General features: G+C 48.5%; 2 non-coding genes across 2 annotated transcripts; both read right to left on the reverse strand.

Annotated features, from left to right (window-relative positions):
* Positions 1-6555: 6555 nt before the first annotated feature.
* TRNAY-AUA (transfer RNA tyrosine (anticodon AUA)) lies at positions 6556-6637 on the reverse strand. The gene has a single exon. It is a non-coding gene; the product is annotated as a tRNA-Tyr (tRNA).
* Positions 6638-9495: 2858 nt separating this feature from the next.
* TRNAS-AGA (transfer RNA serine (anticodon AGA)) lies at positions 9496-9577 on the reverse strand. Its single transcript has one exon. It is a non-coding gene; the product is annotated as a tRNA-Ser (tRNA).
* Between the last annotated feature and the right edge of the window lie 4961 nt (positions 9578-14538).

Genomic DNA, 14538 nt, shown 5'->3' on the forward strand with positions numbered 1-14538 from the left:
TTGAAAAGGATCTGTTTTAATAGACATTTTACAAAAACAACTGGTACATATGGGAATTCTGTAAAGGAAAAACCCAACTGCTGTGACATTGCCAACCACAATGCCGTGACTCGGATTCGAACCGAGGTTGCTGCGGCCACAACGCAGAGTACTAAACATTATACGATCACGGCGAGCTACTTGGTCTCAATAACGAACAGTGACATGAAGAAATTATAATTCGGAACACTCAGGGCTACTCCTGTGATAGGCTGAATGTGTTCATTGCTTCCTCATTCCTTATACAAAGGCTTTATCTCCTCAGTGGTTGATAGGCTGAAACTGTTTCCTGGCCGCCTGCTTGTGAACTGGCAGAAGTCAAAGATCACACATACACTGGTGGGCCTGTGATGGGACACCAATGCAGAGAAACACACCTGGCGCAGATATTCTATTCTGTTTATTAGACCTGCATCTCCCCTGTACCTCCTCAAGCCATCTGTATGTGAAGCAAGAAAGAGTTAAGGAACGGTCCATCTACACCTTTATTGGGAGGATGCTGCCGTGAGCTCCTCCCAGCTAATCACACAAACAGCAGTAAAGCAAGATAACTACACAGTTAGGGGGGACTGCATGGTTAGGTTTTTGAGGAATTATTGAAACTGACCTCAGTGACCCATAATCAGAGCTGTGGCTAATGACTGCATGCCTAATTATGATGAAGCAAGCACCATGGCTCGTAGGGGCCCCACAACACACTTTTCTTAGCTCATTGAATTAAAGTATAAACTTCTGCCATGTGTGAGTTGTAAAGGCTTGTTAATTTTGTTGCTTTTCAAATTCACTTCTGACAACAAGACGAAGGAACATTGGGGCATCAGACGCTTTGGAAAGTAGCCACCAACCGCAGAGAAAGAGAGAAAGAGGGAAAAGACAGTATGAGGTGTGGAGAAAACAGCAGCAGGTACAAGGAGCTCAAATGAGATTAATGGCGCCTAAATAGAGCACGTAAAGGAACAGTTACAAATCTAAGAAAAGGGAAAGAAAAGACTAGGAAAAACACAGAAAGAGCTTGTAGATGAAATTCTCTTCCAGGAACAGAAGGTTAAGAGAAATGACACAGGGAGCAGTTAAGCTTGTAACACGGGGGAGAATAGAAAAGAAAATGCAGTTTTATGAAGTGTGTTTGCCTAATCCAGCTAGCACTTTTATTTTATTTCGCTATTTGCTTCTTTTATTGGTAAAGTAAGTTTCAAGTGCATGCACAGGTATGAACGAGAGAGCCAGGGTATAATAATTTGAAGCGTTTGCACCAGCGCTAATGAAGGACGAGAGTTATAGCAAAGATATGAAAGGGGAAGCGATAATAAATATGTGATATGGCAATAGTGACACCAAAATAAGCCACCTATTTATAAAACTGACATGGAAGAAATACTAAAGGTTAACTTCTGAAATTGTAGCCGATGTTAAAAAGAATCTCGTTGTCAGTAGGATTCGAAACCTGCGCGGGGAGACCCCAATGGATTTCTAGTCCATCGCCTTAACCACTCGGCCACAACAACTAACTGTAAGGCGAGTGCACATAATCTATATGCAAGTTTTCAAGGTGTCCCACAGCAAATTCCTGATATTCTGCAATGCACTTTTTAAAAATAATGTTTTTTTCAGCAGGCACATTCTCTCCTAAAAACAAAAATTGCATGCGTATATCTCTAGTTTGGAATACCATAGGCTTGCATGCATACTCTCATGGGTCACTCAAGTTTATTGGACCCTATTGCACTCTGTTTTCGTGCTGCTTTTAGTATATGGCCCATATTACAGAAGTCTACCATCTTTGAGTATTTGAGGCTCCTTTGTAAGTGCTTTATATTTTTTCCTTGAAGAGCTATATAATAAAGGGGTCCGGGAAAGATTGCATTTATGGAAGATAAAAGAAGGCCCACTTGTCTCACCAAATGCTGTAGAGAAACCTGATGTTTTACTCATGTTATCCTTAGTTCGTTTTTGTTAGACCTTGCATTCTTAAGGTGGTCCCAACCCCACCTTTTTGCTTTTCACCTCCGCATTTTGCTGTATCTTTTTGTTGGCCTTAGGACTCTGATCAATTTATCGCTACTAATCAGTGCTGAAGTGCACGTGCTTCTTCCCTAATCATGTGTATAATTGGAGTATTGAAAAAACAAACAGGTGTGTGGAGGGTCGGGGGGAAATATTTACTGACCTTACTGCTCGCGCCCCTATAGCAAGGTAAAAAACACAAAAGAACAGACAAGGTCTTCAGATGGTGTGTAACTGCACATGCAACCGTAAGGCACTGGTGAAAAACGTATGGGACAAAGGGTTGTTAAAACTAGGGGACTATTAGTCACAAACAGGCTAAAAAATTCCCATCAGACCACCCATGTGGTGGAATTGCGTCATATGGGAATCGATGATCATACCAACCCGAATCTGACCAAATAGTGTCGATTAGGGGAGGGTTGTCAAAACAATAGTCCTGTTGTGACACCATGAAGTATTGTGAATGGACAAAGTGCAGTGCTAACAGAAAAGGGTGAAAAATAAAATTAACTACCAGGACACCAAAGAACATTGCAATAGGAGTCTCAGTGTGTAAGATTAAAAACACGCCGAGTAGTAAGACTACTCAAAGGCGCTGTGCAGTGTGGTCGACATGTTTCAGCTGTAGGAGCCATTAGCTCAGCTTTCTTCAGGACCTTAAAGAAGGGAAAAGCTACTGCAACTACATTAGATCTATATAAGTAAAAAAATAATGTCAATGTACTGATATAGAGTTACATATATACCAGGAACTAGTATACTTAAATGTCCACTGGAAGGAGAAAGACTCTTCTTCCTATCAAGAGAGAAGGAGAGAACACAAAAGACAAATTGTCAAAACAACACCAAACCCCACATGCTAGCCCACCGTACATATACAGAGACCGTGCAGACACACCTGCAGAAATAATTTGTATTCTGCATTCTCACAAGCATATTAGCTATAGTCGCTCAGAGGCATTTCCTCTGAGTGATACTCACCCAGCTTTGTGTGGGTGACGACCTCACCTCACCCGGCAACCGCTCGGGAGTATGAGGCCCCGCTCTGTAGTATAGAAATAAAGGACACAGTAAGCACGCAACTTTACTGGGTCCTACTCAATGGTTCTATACATGTAACCCAACTAACGTGTGATAGTGAACAAGATGTCACACCCAGCCCTAAACACCCTAGAAATTCATAAGGGATACTAAAAAAGTCGCACATCCTGCGATCCTTTACATCACACAGAGAACTGGTATCTATGTGTGTCCAAAAGGAAACTCCTTTGCAAGGTATTATATGCCCTAAACCCTTAAGTGGAGTATTGCATCATATGGAAGGTCCCAGTCTACTGGGGACTCCAGCGTAACTATGTGGGGGAGGAAGTTTAACCCTAATAAAGGACTTGTTGAGCTCTCTCCCCATATCCAGACAGAGGACACCCAGGCCCCACCAGAAAGGTTTAACGAGGTAGGGGCCCTTGGGTCATCCTGCGCTGGTTAGTACACTCGGGATACCGTGGCCTTGACGAAAAAGGAAGACAGGGGGCCTGTCAGGTCCTCCTAACCTGTCTGGTACACCTTGGCTCAATTCCCCGTGATACTAAAAACGAGCACTCACTGACTCACCTGTCCGTCGGTGCTCTCGCTGCAAATACGAGCGGAAGTGGAGGTGAGAGATATTCACACCCTTCCTGCTTTTAAAGTTTTCGTTGGTAGGGTAACGAGTTAACCGCGGATCAAAGATTGAAGGTAGTCGCGGTAATTATGCGCTACTCTCTCGCGCATGCGTGGGGGCACAGAGCCACTACTCTATTACGCATGCGCCGACCCTTAGACACGCCAAACACCGGAAAAGAAGAATACCCGGTCGGAGCTCTAACAAGCGAATATTTTGATCATGTATACAGGCTGGTCCATAGTACGCTGAGGATCGCGTTCACATTGCAAACGGGAAGACAGAGTTAATATAACAACTGGTCAGCTAATGTCTTCCCGCGGAGCTAATGTAATGCAAATTGGCAATGGAAAAAAAGAATGTTGTGTCATACCTCCCGTGGCGTGTAATAATAGGGTAGAATTGGGAACCAACTGGATTTAATCAGCAGAGTCTCCAAGTTGTAAAGTGTGCGATGAGACATATTGCTGGGGTGGTCTAACGCTCGCTTAGTAAGGGGAATCTTATTTTGAATTCAGTTCACGGATGCACATACCAAATGGGTCAGTGTGTATTGATAGAATAACCAGGATTTGTGGAAACCCTAAATAGGAGAAGGGATAGATATCTAAGGGTGTCAGAGAGGGCGGACAAAAAGAAACACACACACATAAGTTGGGTGAGCTGCGAGGTGCAAACAAGGTTGCACCTAAATCAAAATGACCCGCAACTAAAAAGTTGCACTAAATACTGAAAAAACAAACAGGTGTGTGGAGGGTCGGGGGGAAATATTTACTGACCTTACTGCTCGCGCCCCTATAGCAAGGTAAAAAACACAAAAGAACAGACAAGGTCTTCAGATGGTGTGTAACTGCACATCCAACCGTAAGGCACTGGTGAAAAACGTATGGGACAAAGGGTTGTTAAAACTAGGGGACTATTAGTCACAAACAGGCTAAAAAATTCCCATCAGACCACCCATGTGGTGGAATTGCGTCATATGGGAATCGATGATCATACCAACCCGAATCTGACCAAATAGTGTCGATTAGGGGAGGGTTGTCAAAACAATAGTCCTGTTGTGACACCATGAAGTATTGTGAATGGACAAAGTGCAGTGCTAACAGAAAAGGGTGAAAAATAAAATTAACTACCAGGACACCAAAGAACATTGCAATAGGAGTCTCAGTGTGTAAGATTAAAAACACGCCGAGTAGTAAGACTACTCAAAGGCGCTGTGCAGTGTGGTCGACATGTTTCAGCTGTAGGAGCCATTAGCTCAGCTTTCTTCAGGACCTTAAACAAGGGAAAAGCTACTGCAACTACATTAGATCTATATAAGTAAAAAAATAATGTCAATGTACTGATATAGAGTTACATATATACCAGGAACTAGTATACTTAAATGTCCACTGGAAGGAGAAAGACTCTTCTTCCTATCAAGAGAGAAGGAGAGAACACAAAAGACAAATTGTCAAAACAACACCAAACCCCACATGCTAGCCCACCGTACATATACAGAGACCGTGCAGACACACCTGCAGAAATAATTTGTATTCTGCATTCTCACAAGCATATTAGCTATAGTCGCTCAGAGGCATTTCCTCTGAGTGATACTCACCCAGCTTTGTGTGGGTGACGACCTCACCTCACCCGGCAACCGCTCGGGAGTATGAGGCCCCGCTCTGTAGTATAGAAATAAAGGACACAGTAAGCACGCAACTTTACTGGGTCCTACTCAATGGTTCTATACATGTAACCCAACTAACGTGTGATAGTAAACAAGATGTCACACCCAGCCCTAAACACCCTAGAAATTCATAAGGGATACTAAAAAATCGCACATCCTGCGATCCTTTACATCACACAGAGAACTGGTATCTATGTGTGTCCAAAAGGAAACTCCTTTGCAAGGTATTATATGCCCTAAACCCTTAAGTGGAGTATTGCATCATATGGAAGGTCCCAGTCTACTGGGGACTCCAGCGTAACTATGTGGGGGAGGAAGTTTAACCCTAATAAAGGACTTGTTGAGCTCTCTCCCCATATCCAGACAGAGGACACCCTCAGTGACCCATAATCAGAGCTGTGGCTAATGACTGCATACCTAATTATGATGAAGCAAGCACCATGGCTCGTAGGGGCCCCACAACACACTTTTCTTAGCTCATTGAATTAAAGTATAAACTTCTGCCATGTGTGAGTGGTAAAGGCGTGTTACTTTTGTTGCTTTTCAAATTCACGTCTGACAACAAGACGAAGGAACATTGGGGCATCAGACGCTTTGGAAAGTAGCCACCAACCGCAGAGAAAGAGAGAAAGAGGGAAAAGACAGTATGAGGTGTGGAGAAAACAGCAGCAGGTACAAGGAGCTCAAATGAGATTAATGGCGCCTAAATAGAGCACGTAAAGGAACAGTTATAAATCTAAGAAAAGACTAGGAAAAAACACAGAAAGAGCTTGTAGATGAAATTCTCTTCCAGGAACAGCAGGTTAAGAGAAATTACACAGGGAGCAGTTAAGCTTGTAACACGGGGGAGAATAGAAAAGAAAATGCAGTTTTATGAAGTGTGTTTGCCTTATTTAGCTAGCACTTTTATTTTATTGCTCTATTTGCTTCTTTTATTGGTAAAGTAAGTTTCAAGTGCATGCACAGGTATGACCGAGAGAGCCAGGGTATAATAATTTGAAGCGTTTGCACCAGCGCTAATGAAGGACGAGAGTTATAGCAAAGATATGAAAGGGGGAGCGATAATAAATATGTGATATGGCAATAGTGACACCAAAATAAGCCACCTATTTATAAAACTGACATGGAAGAAATACTAAAGGTTAACTTCTGAAATTGTAGCCGATGTTAAAAAGATTCTCGTTGTCGGCAGGATTCGAAACTGCGCGGGGAGACCCCAATGGATTTATAGTCCATCGCCTTAACCACTCGGCCACAACAACTGACTGTAAGGTGTGTGCACATAATCTGTATGCAAGTTTTCAAGGTGTCCCACAGCAAATTCCTGATATTCTGCAATGCACTTTTTAAAAATAAGGTTTTTTTCAGCAGGCACATTCTCTCCTAAAAACAAAAATTGCATGCGTATATCTCTAGTTTGGAATACCATAGGCTTGCATGCATACTCTCATGGGTCACTCAAGTTTTTTGGACCCTATTGCACTCTGTTTTCGTGCTGCTTTTAGTATATGTCCCATATTACAGAAGTCTACCATCTTTGAGTATTTGAGGCTCCTTTGTAAGTGCTTATATTTTTTCCTTGAAGAGCTATATAATAAAGGGGTCCGGGAAGGATTGCATTTATGGAAGATAAAAGAAGGCCCACTTGTCTCACCAAATGCTGTAGAGAAACCTGATGTTTTACTCATGTTATCCTTAGTTCGTTTTTGTTAGACCTTGCATTCTTAAGGTGGTCCCAACCCCACCTTATTGCTTTTCACCTCCGCATTTTGCTGTATCTTTTTGTTGGCCTTAGGACTCTGATCACTTTATCGCTACTAATCAGTGCTGAAGTGCACGTGCTTCTTCCCTAATCATGTGTATAATTGGAGTATACCTGACTCACAGATTTAATTTACTTGAAAGCCCCTTGTAAAGTGGTATACCATATACCCAGGGACTGATTGTGCCGCCCAAAGAAATAGCATTTCAAACCTGTCTCAAGCCTGCTACTGCAGTGCCTGTGCTGCAGTGTACTGCCACTTCGACTTGGCATTTAAAACTACTTGCCAAGCCTTAAACTCCAATTTTAATACATATCAGTAACCCCTAAGGTAGGCCCTAGGTAGTCCTAGGGGCATCATGCTATGTAAGTAAAAGGTAAGACATGTACTGTGGTAGTTTGTATGTCCTAGTAGTATCAAACAGTCTATTACATTTTTCACTACTGTGAGGTCTGCCCCTCTCATAGGTTAGCATTGGGTATTCCCTTATACTTTTTGGGGGGTAATTCCATATCAGAGAGGAGAAGCTTTATTTATTTATTGATAAATCCTATCTACTGGTGAGGTTGGATTTAATCTTACTATTGTGTAAATGCCATTTTTAGAGAGTGAGCATTTCTCTGCACTTACTGCTCTATTTGCATTGAAACCTGTCTTCGATTGACGTCTGGATTGGGCTGCGAGACAGCTACATATGTGCATTCCCTGTAGACAGCCACAACACAGGTCACTCAACTGCAACTGCATTCATCTGCATTCTGATTGGCCTGGGGGAGAGCTCCGCTCCCCTTACCGCAAATATGTTCAAGAACGATAATTTATGTCAGTAAGTACAGTATACCTACATCTTATAATCATGTGTGTTTAAATAATTTGTTGTTAGATCGTTTAAATATTGAAAAGGATCTGTTTTTAATAGACATTTTACAAAAACAACTGGTACATTTGGGAATTCTGTAAAGGAAAAACCCAACTGCCGTGACATTGCCAACCACAATGCCGTGACTCGGATTCGAACAGAGGTTGCTGCGGCCACAACGCAGAGTACTAACCACTATACGATCACGGCGAGCTACTTGGGCTCAATAACGTACAGTGACATGAAGAAATTATAATTCGGAACACTCAGGGCTACTCCTGTGATAGGCTGAATGTGTTCATTGCTTCCTCATTCCTTATACAAAGGGTTTATCTCCTCAGTGGTTGATAGGCTGAAACCGTTTCCTGGCCGCCTGCTTGTGAACTGGCAGGAGTCAAAGATCACACATACACTGGTGGGCCTGTGATGGGACACCAATGCAGAGAAACACACCTGGCGCAGATATTCTATTCTGTTTATTAGACCTGCATCTCCCCTGTACCTCCTCAAGCCATCTGTATGTGAAGCAAGAAAGAGTTAAGGAACGTCCATCTACACTTTTATTGGGAGGATGCTGCCGTGAGCTCCTCCCAGCTAATCACACAAACAGCAGTAAAGCAAGATAACTACACAGTTAGGGGGGACTGCATGGTTAGGTTTTTGAGGAATTATTGAAACTGACCTCAGTGACCCATAATCAGAACTGTGGCTAATGACTGCATGCCTAATTATGATGAAGCAAGCACCATGGCTCGTAGGGGCCCCACAACACACTTTTCTTAGCTCATTGAATTAAAGTATAAACTTCTGCCATGTGTGAGTGGTAAAGGCTTGTTAATTTTGTTGCTTTTCAAATTCACGTCTGACAACAAGACGAAGGAACATTGGGGCATCAGACGCTTTGGAAAGTAGCCACCAACCGCAGAGAAAGAGAGAAAGAGGGAAAAGACAGTATGAGGTGTGGAGAAAACAGCAGCAGGTACAAGGAGCTCAAATGAGATTAATGGCGCCTAAATAGAGCACGTAAAGGAACAGTTACAAATCTAAGAAAAGGGAAAGAAAAGACTAGGAAAAAACACAGAAAGAGCTTGTAGATGAAATTCTCTTCCAGGAACAGCAGGTTAAGAGAAATTACACAGGGAGCAGTTAAGCTTGTAACACGGGGGAGAATAGAAAAGAAAATGCAGTTTTATGAAGTGTGTTTGCCTAATCCAGCTAGCACTTTTATTTTATTTCTCTATTTGCTTCTTTTATTGGTAAAGTAAGTTTCAAGTGCATGCACAGGTATGACCGAGAGAGCCAGGGTATAATAATTTGAAGCGTTTGCACCAGCGCTAATGAAGGACGAGAGTTATAGCAAAGATATGAAAGGGGGAGCGATAATAAATATGTGATATGGCAATAGTGACACCAAAATAAGCCACCTATTTATAAAACTGACATGGAAGAAATACTAAAGGTTAACTTCTGAAATTGTAGCCGATGTTAAAAAGATTCTCGTTGTCGGCAGGATTCGAACCTGCGCGGGGAGACCCCAATGGATTTCTAGTCCATCGCCTTAACCACTCGGCCACAACAACTGACTGCAAGGTGTGTGCACATAATCTGTATGCAAGTTTTCAAGGTGTCCCACAGCAAATTCCTGATATTCTGCAAAGCACTTTTTAAAAATAAGGTTTTTTTCAGCAGGCACATTCTCTCCTAAAAACAAAAATTGCATGCGTATATCTCTAGTTTGGAATACCATAGGCTTGCATGCATACTCTCATGGGTCACTCAAGTTTTTTGGACCCTATTGCACTCTGTTTTCGTGCTGCTTTTAGTATATGTCCCATATTAACCCTTTCGATGCTGATGACGAGCTGGGCTCGTCATGGTGCACAGTGGTCGTGTGCTGATGACGAGCCCAGCTCGTCATGAACCCCACCCTCGGGGGAAGCGCTGGCGCTCCCCCCGAGGTTCTCTGATCTTCGTTGTTTCGCTGGGGGCGGCAGCGGAAGACCTTCCGCTGCCGCCCCCTCCCCCCCCCCATGGGAATCCCTGATGACGTCAGCGCGCACAGCGCGCGCTGACATCATCAGGGATTCCCAGCGCTCGGGAAGCCATCTGCTTCCTGCGCGTCTGGGGAAAAGGTAAGATTACAGTGTCTGGCGGGGGTTTGGGGCAGCGAAGAGGCATCAGGGGAGAGGAAAGAGTTTTTCCTCTCCCCTGATGTCTCTTTGCAGGGCATTTCTGCCTCACGATCGCGCACAGCGTCGCGATTGTGCGGCGGAAATGCCCCCACTAGCTCCAGGGATGTAATTTTAGATTATAGGAAGCGACCCCTTGGGCAAGGGTCGCTTCCAGGCGGGCTGTGATAATGTTTTCGTTTTTCTGCCCCCCCCTGGGGGCAAATCAGCCCGTTTTTTCGGCCGTTTTGCCCCCAGGGGGGGCAGAAATTCCCCACTAGCACCAGGGTTGTTTTTTGGAGCCAAGATGGCGGCCATATTTTTTGTTTACGTTTTTCTGTCCCCCCTGGGGGCAAATCGGCCCGTTTTTTTTGCCGTTTTGCCCCCAGGGGGGGACAGAAAATGCCCACTAGCACCAGGGATTTTGTTTTTAGCTTTTAGGAAGCGACCCCTTGGGCAAGGGTTGCTTCCAGGTGGCCTCACACTTAACTTTTTGTTTTTCTGCCCCCCCTGGGGGCAAATCGGCCTGTCTTTCGGCCGTTTTGCCCCCAGGGGGGGCAGAAATTTCCCACTAGCACCAGGGATATTTGTTGGGGCACTGTGTTTCTTTTGGGAAGCGACCCCTTGGGTAAGGGTCGCTTCCAGGTGGCCATGATTGTGTTTTTTGTTTTTCTGTCCACCCTAGGTGCAAATCGGCCCGTTTTATTTGCCTTTTTGCCCCCGGGGGGGCAGAAAATACCCACTAGCACCAGAGAATTTAAATTTAGTTTTTAGGAAGCGACCCCTTGGGCAAGAAGTACTGCTTGGCTGGCGGTGTGTGTGGAGTGGCACTTGGCTTGCAGTGTGCGTGAAGTGGTGTTTGGCTGGTGGAGTGGCGCTTGGCTGGATGGTGTGCGTGGAGTGGTACTTGGCTGTCTGTGCACGGAGTGCTGCTTGGCTGGCGGTGTGTGTGGAGGTGCGCATGGCTGGATGGTGTGCGTGGAGTGGTACTTGGCTGTCTGTGCACGGAGTGGTGCTTGGCTGGCAGTGTGCACGGAGTGGTGCTTGGCTGGCGGTGTGCGTGGAGTGGCGCTTGGCTTGCAGTGTGCGTGGAGTGGCGCTTGGCTTGCAGTGTGCGTGGAGTGGTGCTTGGGTGGCGGTGTGTGTGGAGTGGCCCTTGGCTGGTGGTGTTCGTTGAGTGGTACTTGGCTGTCTGTGCACAGAGTGGTGCTTGGCTGGCGGTGTGTGTGGAGTGGCGTTTGGCTGGATGGTGTGCGTGGAGTGGTACTTGGCTGTCTGTGCACGGAGTGGTGCTTGGCTGGCGGTGTGCGTGGAGTGGTGCTTGGCTGGCGGTGTGCGTGGAGTGGCGCTTGGCTTGCAGTGTGTGTGGAGTGGCGCTTGGCTTGCAGTGTGCGTGGAGTGGTGCTTGGGTGGCGGTGTGTGTGGAGTGGCCCTTGGCTGGTGGTGTTCGTTGAGTGGTACTTGGCTGTCTGTGCACGGAGTGGTGCTTGGCTGGCGGTGTGTGTAGAGTGGCGTTTGGCTGGATGGTGTGCGTGGAGTGGTACTTGGCTGTCTGTGCACGGAGTGGTGCTTGGCTGGCGGTGTGCGTGGAGTGGTGCTTGGCTGGCGGCGAGCGTGGAGTGGCGCTTGGCTTGCAGTGTGCGTGGAGTGGCGCTTGGCTTGCAGTGTGCGTGGAGTGGCGCTTGGCTTGCAGTGTGCGTGGAGTGGTGCTCGGCTGGCGGTGTGCGTGGAGTGGCGCTTGGCTTGCAGTGTGCGTGGAGTGGCGCTTGGCTTGCAGTGTGCGTGGAGTGGTGCTTGGCTGGCGGTGTGTGTGGAGTGGCCCTTGGCTGTCGGTGTGCGCTGAGTGGTGTTTGGCTGGCGGTGTGCGTGGAGGGGTACTTGGCTATCTACGCACGGAGTGGTGCTTGGCTGGCGGTGTGTGTGGAGTGGCGCTTGGCTGGTGGTGTGTGTGGAGTGGCGCTTGGCTGGTGGTGTGTGTGGAGTGGCGCTTGGCTTGCAGTGTGCGTGGAGTGGTGTTTGGCTGGCGGTGTGTGTGGAGTGGCGTTTGGCTGGTGGTGTGCGTTGAGTGGTAATTTGCTGTCTGTGCACGGAGTGGTGCTTGGCTGGCGGTGTGCGTGGAGCGGTGCTTGGCTGGCGGTGAGTGGCGCTTGGCTTGCGGTGTGCGTGGAGTGGTGCTTGGCTGGCGGTGTGTGTGGAGTGGTACTTGGCTGTCGGTGTGCGCTGAGTGGTGCTTGGCTGGTGGTGTGTGTGGAGTGGTGCTTGGCTGGCGTTGTGTGTGGAGTGGCGCTTGGCTGGTGGTGTGTGTGGAGTGGCGCTTGGCTGGTGGTGTGTGTGGAGTGGCGCTTGGCTGGTGGTGTGTGTGGAGTGGCGCTTGGCTTGCGGTGTGCGTGGAGTGGCGCTTGGCTTGCAGTGTGCGTGGAGTGGTGCTTGGCTGGCGGTGTGCGTGGAGTGGTGCTTGGCTGGCGGTGTGTGTGGAGTGGCGCTTGGCTGGTGGTGTGTGTAGAGTGGTACTTGGCTGTCTGTGCACGGAGTGGTGCTTGGCTGGCGGTGTGTGTGGACTGGCGCTTGGCTGGATGGTGTGCGTGGAGTGGTACTTTGCTGTCTGTGCACGGAGTGGTGCTTGGCTGTCTGTGCACGGAGTGGTGCTTGGCTGGCGGTGTGTGTGGAGTGGCGCTTGGCTGGGGGTGTGTGTGGAGTGGCGCTTGGCTGGTGGTGTGTGTGGAGTGGCGCTTGGCTGGTGGTGTGTGTGGAGTGGCGCTTGGCTGGTGGTGTGTGTGGAGTGGCGCTTGGCTGGTGGTGTGTGTGGAGTGGCGCTTGGCTTGCGGTGTGCGTGGAGTGGCGCTTGGCTTGCAGTGTGCGTGGAGTGGTGCTTGGCTGGCGGTGTGTGTGGAGTGGCGCTTGGCTGGTGGTGTGTGTTGAGTGGTACTTGGCTGTCTGTGCACGGAGTGGTGCTTGGCTGGCGGTGTGTGTGGAGTGGCGCTTGGCTGGATGGTGTGCATGGAGTGGTACTTTGCTGTCTGTGAACGGAGTGGTACTTGGCTGTCTGTGCACGGAGTGGTGCTTGGCTGGCGGTGTGTGTAGAGTGGCGCTTGGCTGGATGGTGTGCGTGGAGTGGTACTTTGCTGTCTGTGCACGGAGTGGCGCTTGGCTTGCGGTGTGCGTGGAGTGGCGCTTGGCTTGCAGTGTGCGTGGAGTGGTGCTTGGCTGGCGGTGTGCGTGGAGTGGTGCTTGGCTGGCGGTGTGCGTGGAGTGGCGCTTGGCTTGCAGTGTGCGTGGAGTGGCGCTTGGCTTGCAGTGTGCATGGAGTGGTGCTTGGCTGGCTGTGTGTATGGAGTGGCCCTTGGCTGTCGGTGTGCGCTGAGTGGTGTTTGGCTGGCGGTGTGCGTGGAGGGGTACTTGGCTATCTACGCACGGAGTGGTGCTTGGCTGGCGGTGTGTGTGGGGTGGCGCTTGGCTGGTGGTGTGTGTGGAGTGGCGCTTGGCTGGTGGTGTGTGTTGAGTGGTACTTGGCTGTCTGTGCACGGAGTGGTGCTTGGCTGGCGGTGTGTGTGGAGTGGCGCTTGGCTGGATGGTGTGCATGGAGTGGTACTTTGCTGTCTGTGCACGGAGTGGTACTTGGCTGTCTGTGCACGGAGTGGTGCTTGGCTGGCGGTGTGTGTAGAGTGGCGCTTGGCTGGATGGTGTGCGTGGAGTGGTACTTTGCTGTCTGTGCACGGAGTGGCGCTTGGCTTGCGGTGTGCGTGGAGTGGTGCTTGGCTTGCAGTGTGCGTGGAGTGGTGCTTGGCTGGCGGTGTGCGTGGAGTGGTGCTTGGCTGGCGGTGTGTGTGGAGTGGCGCTTGGCTGGGGGTGTGTGTGGAGTGGCGCTTGGCTGGCGGTGTGTGTGGAGTGGCGCTTGGCTGGGGGTGTGTGTGGAGTGGCGCTTGGCTGGTGGTGTGTGTGGAGTGGCGCTTGGCTGGTGGTGTGTGTGGAGTGGCGCTTGGCTGGTGGTGTGTGTGGAGTGGCGCTTGGCTGGTAGTGTGTGTGGAGTGGCGCTTGGCTTGCGGTGTGCGTGGAGTGGCGCTTGGCTTGCAGTGTGCGTGGAGTGGTGCTTGGCTGGCGGTGTGTGTGGAGTGGCGCTTGGCTGGTGGTGTGTGTTGAGTGGTACTTGGCTGTCTGTGCACGGAGTGGTGCTTGGCTGGCGGTGTGTGTGGAGTGGCGCTTGGCTGGATGGTGTGCATGGAGTGGTACTTTGCTGTCTGTGCACGGAGTGGTACTTGGCTGTCTGTGCACGGAGTGGTGCTTGGCTGGCGGTGTGTGTAGAGTGGCGCTTGGCTGGATGGTGTTCGTGGAGTGGTACTTTGCTGTCTGTGCACGGAGTGGCGCTTGGCTTGCGG

This window comes from Lissotriton vulgaris, chromosome 1_1, assembly GCF_964263255.1.
Source record: "Lissotriton vulgaris chromosome 1_1, aLisVul1.2, whole genome shotgun sequence".
NCBI lineage: Eukaryota > Metazoa > Chordata > Amphibia > Caudata > Salamandridae > Lissotriton > Lissotriton vulgaris.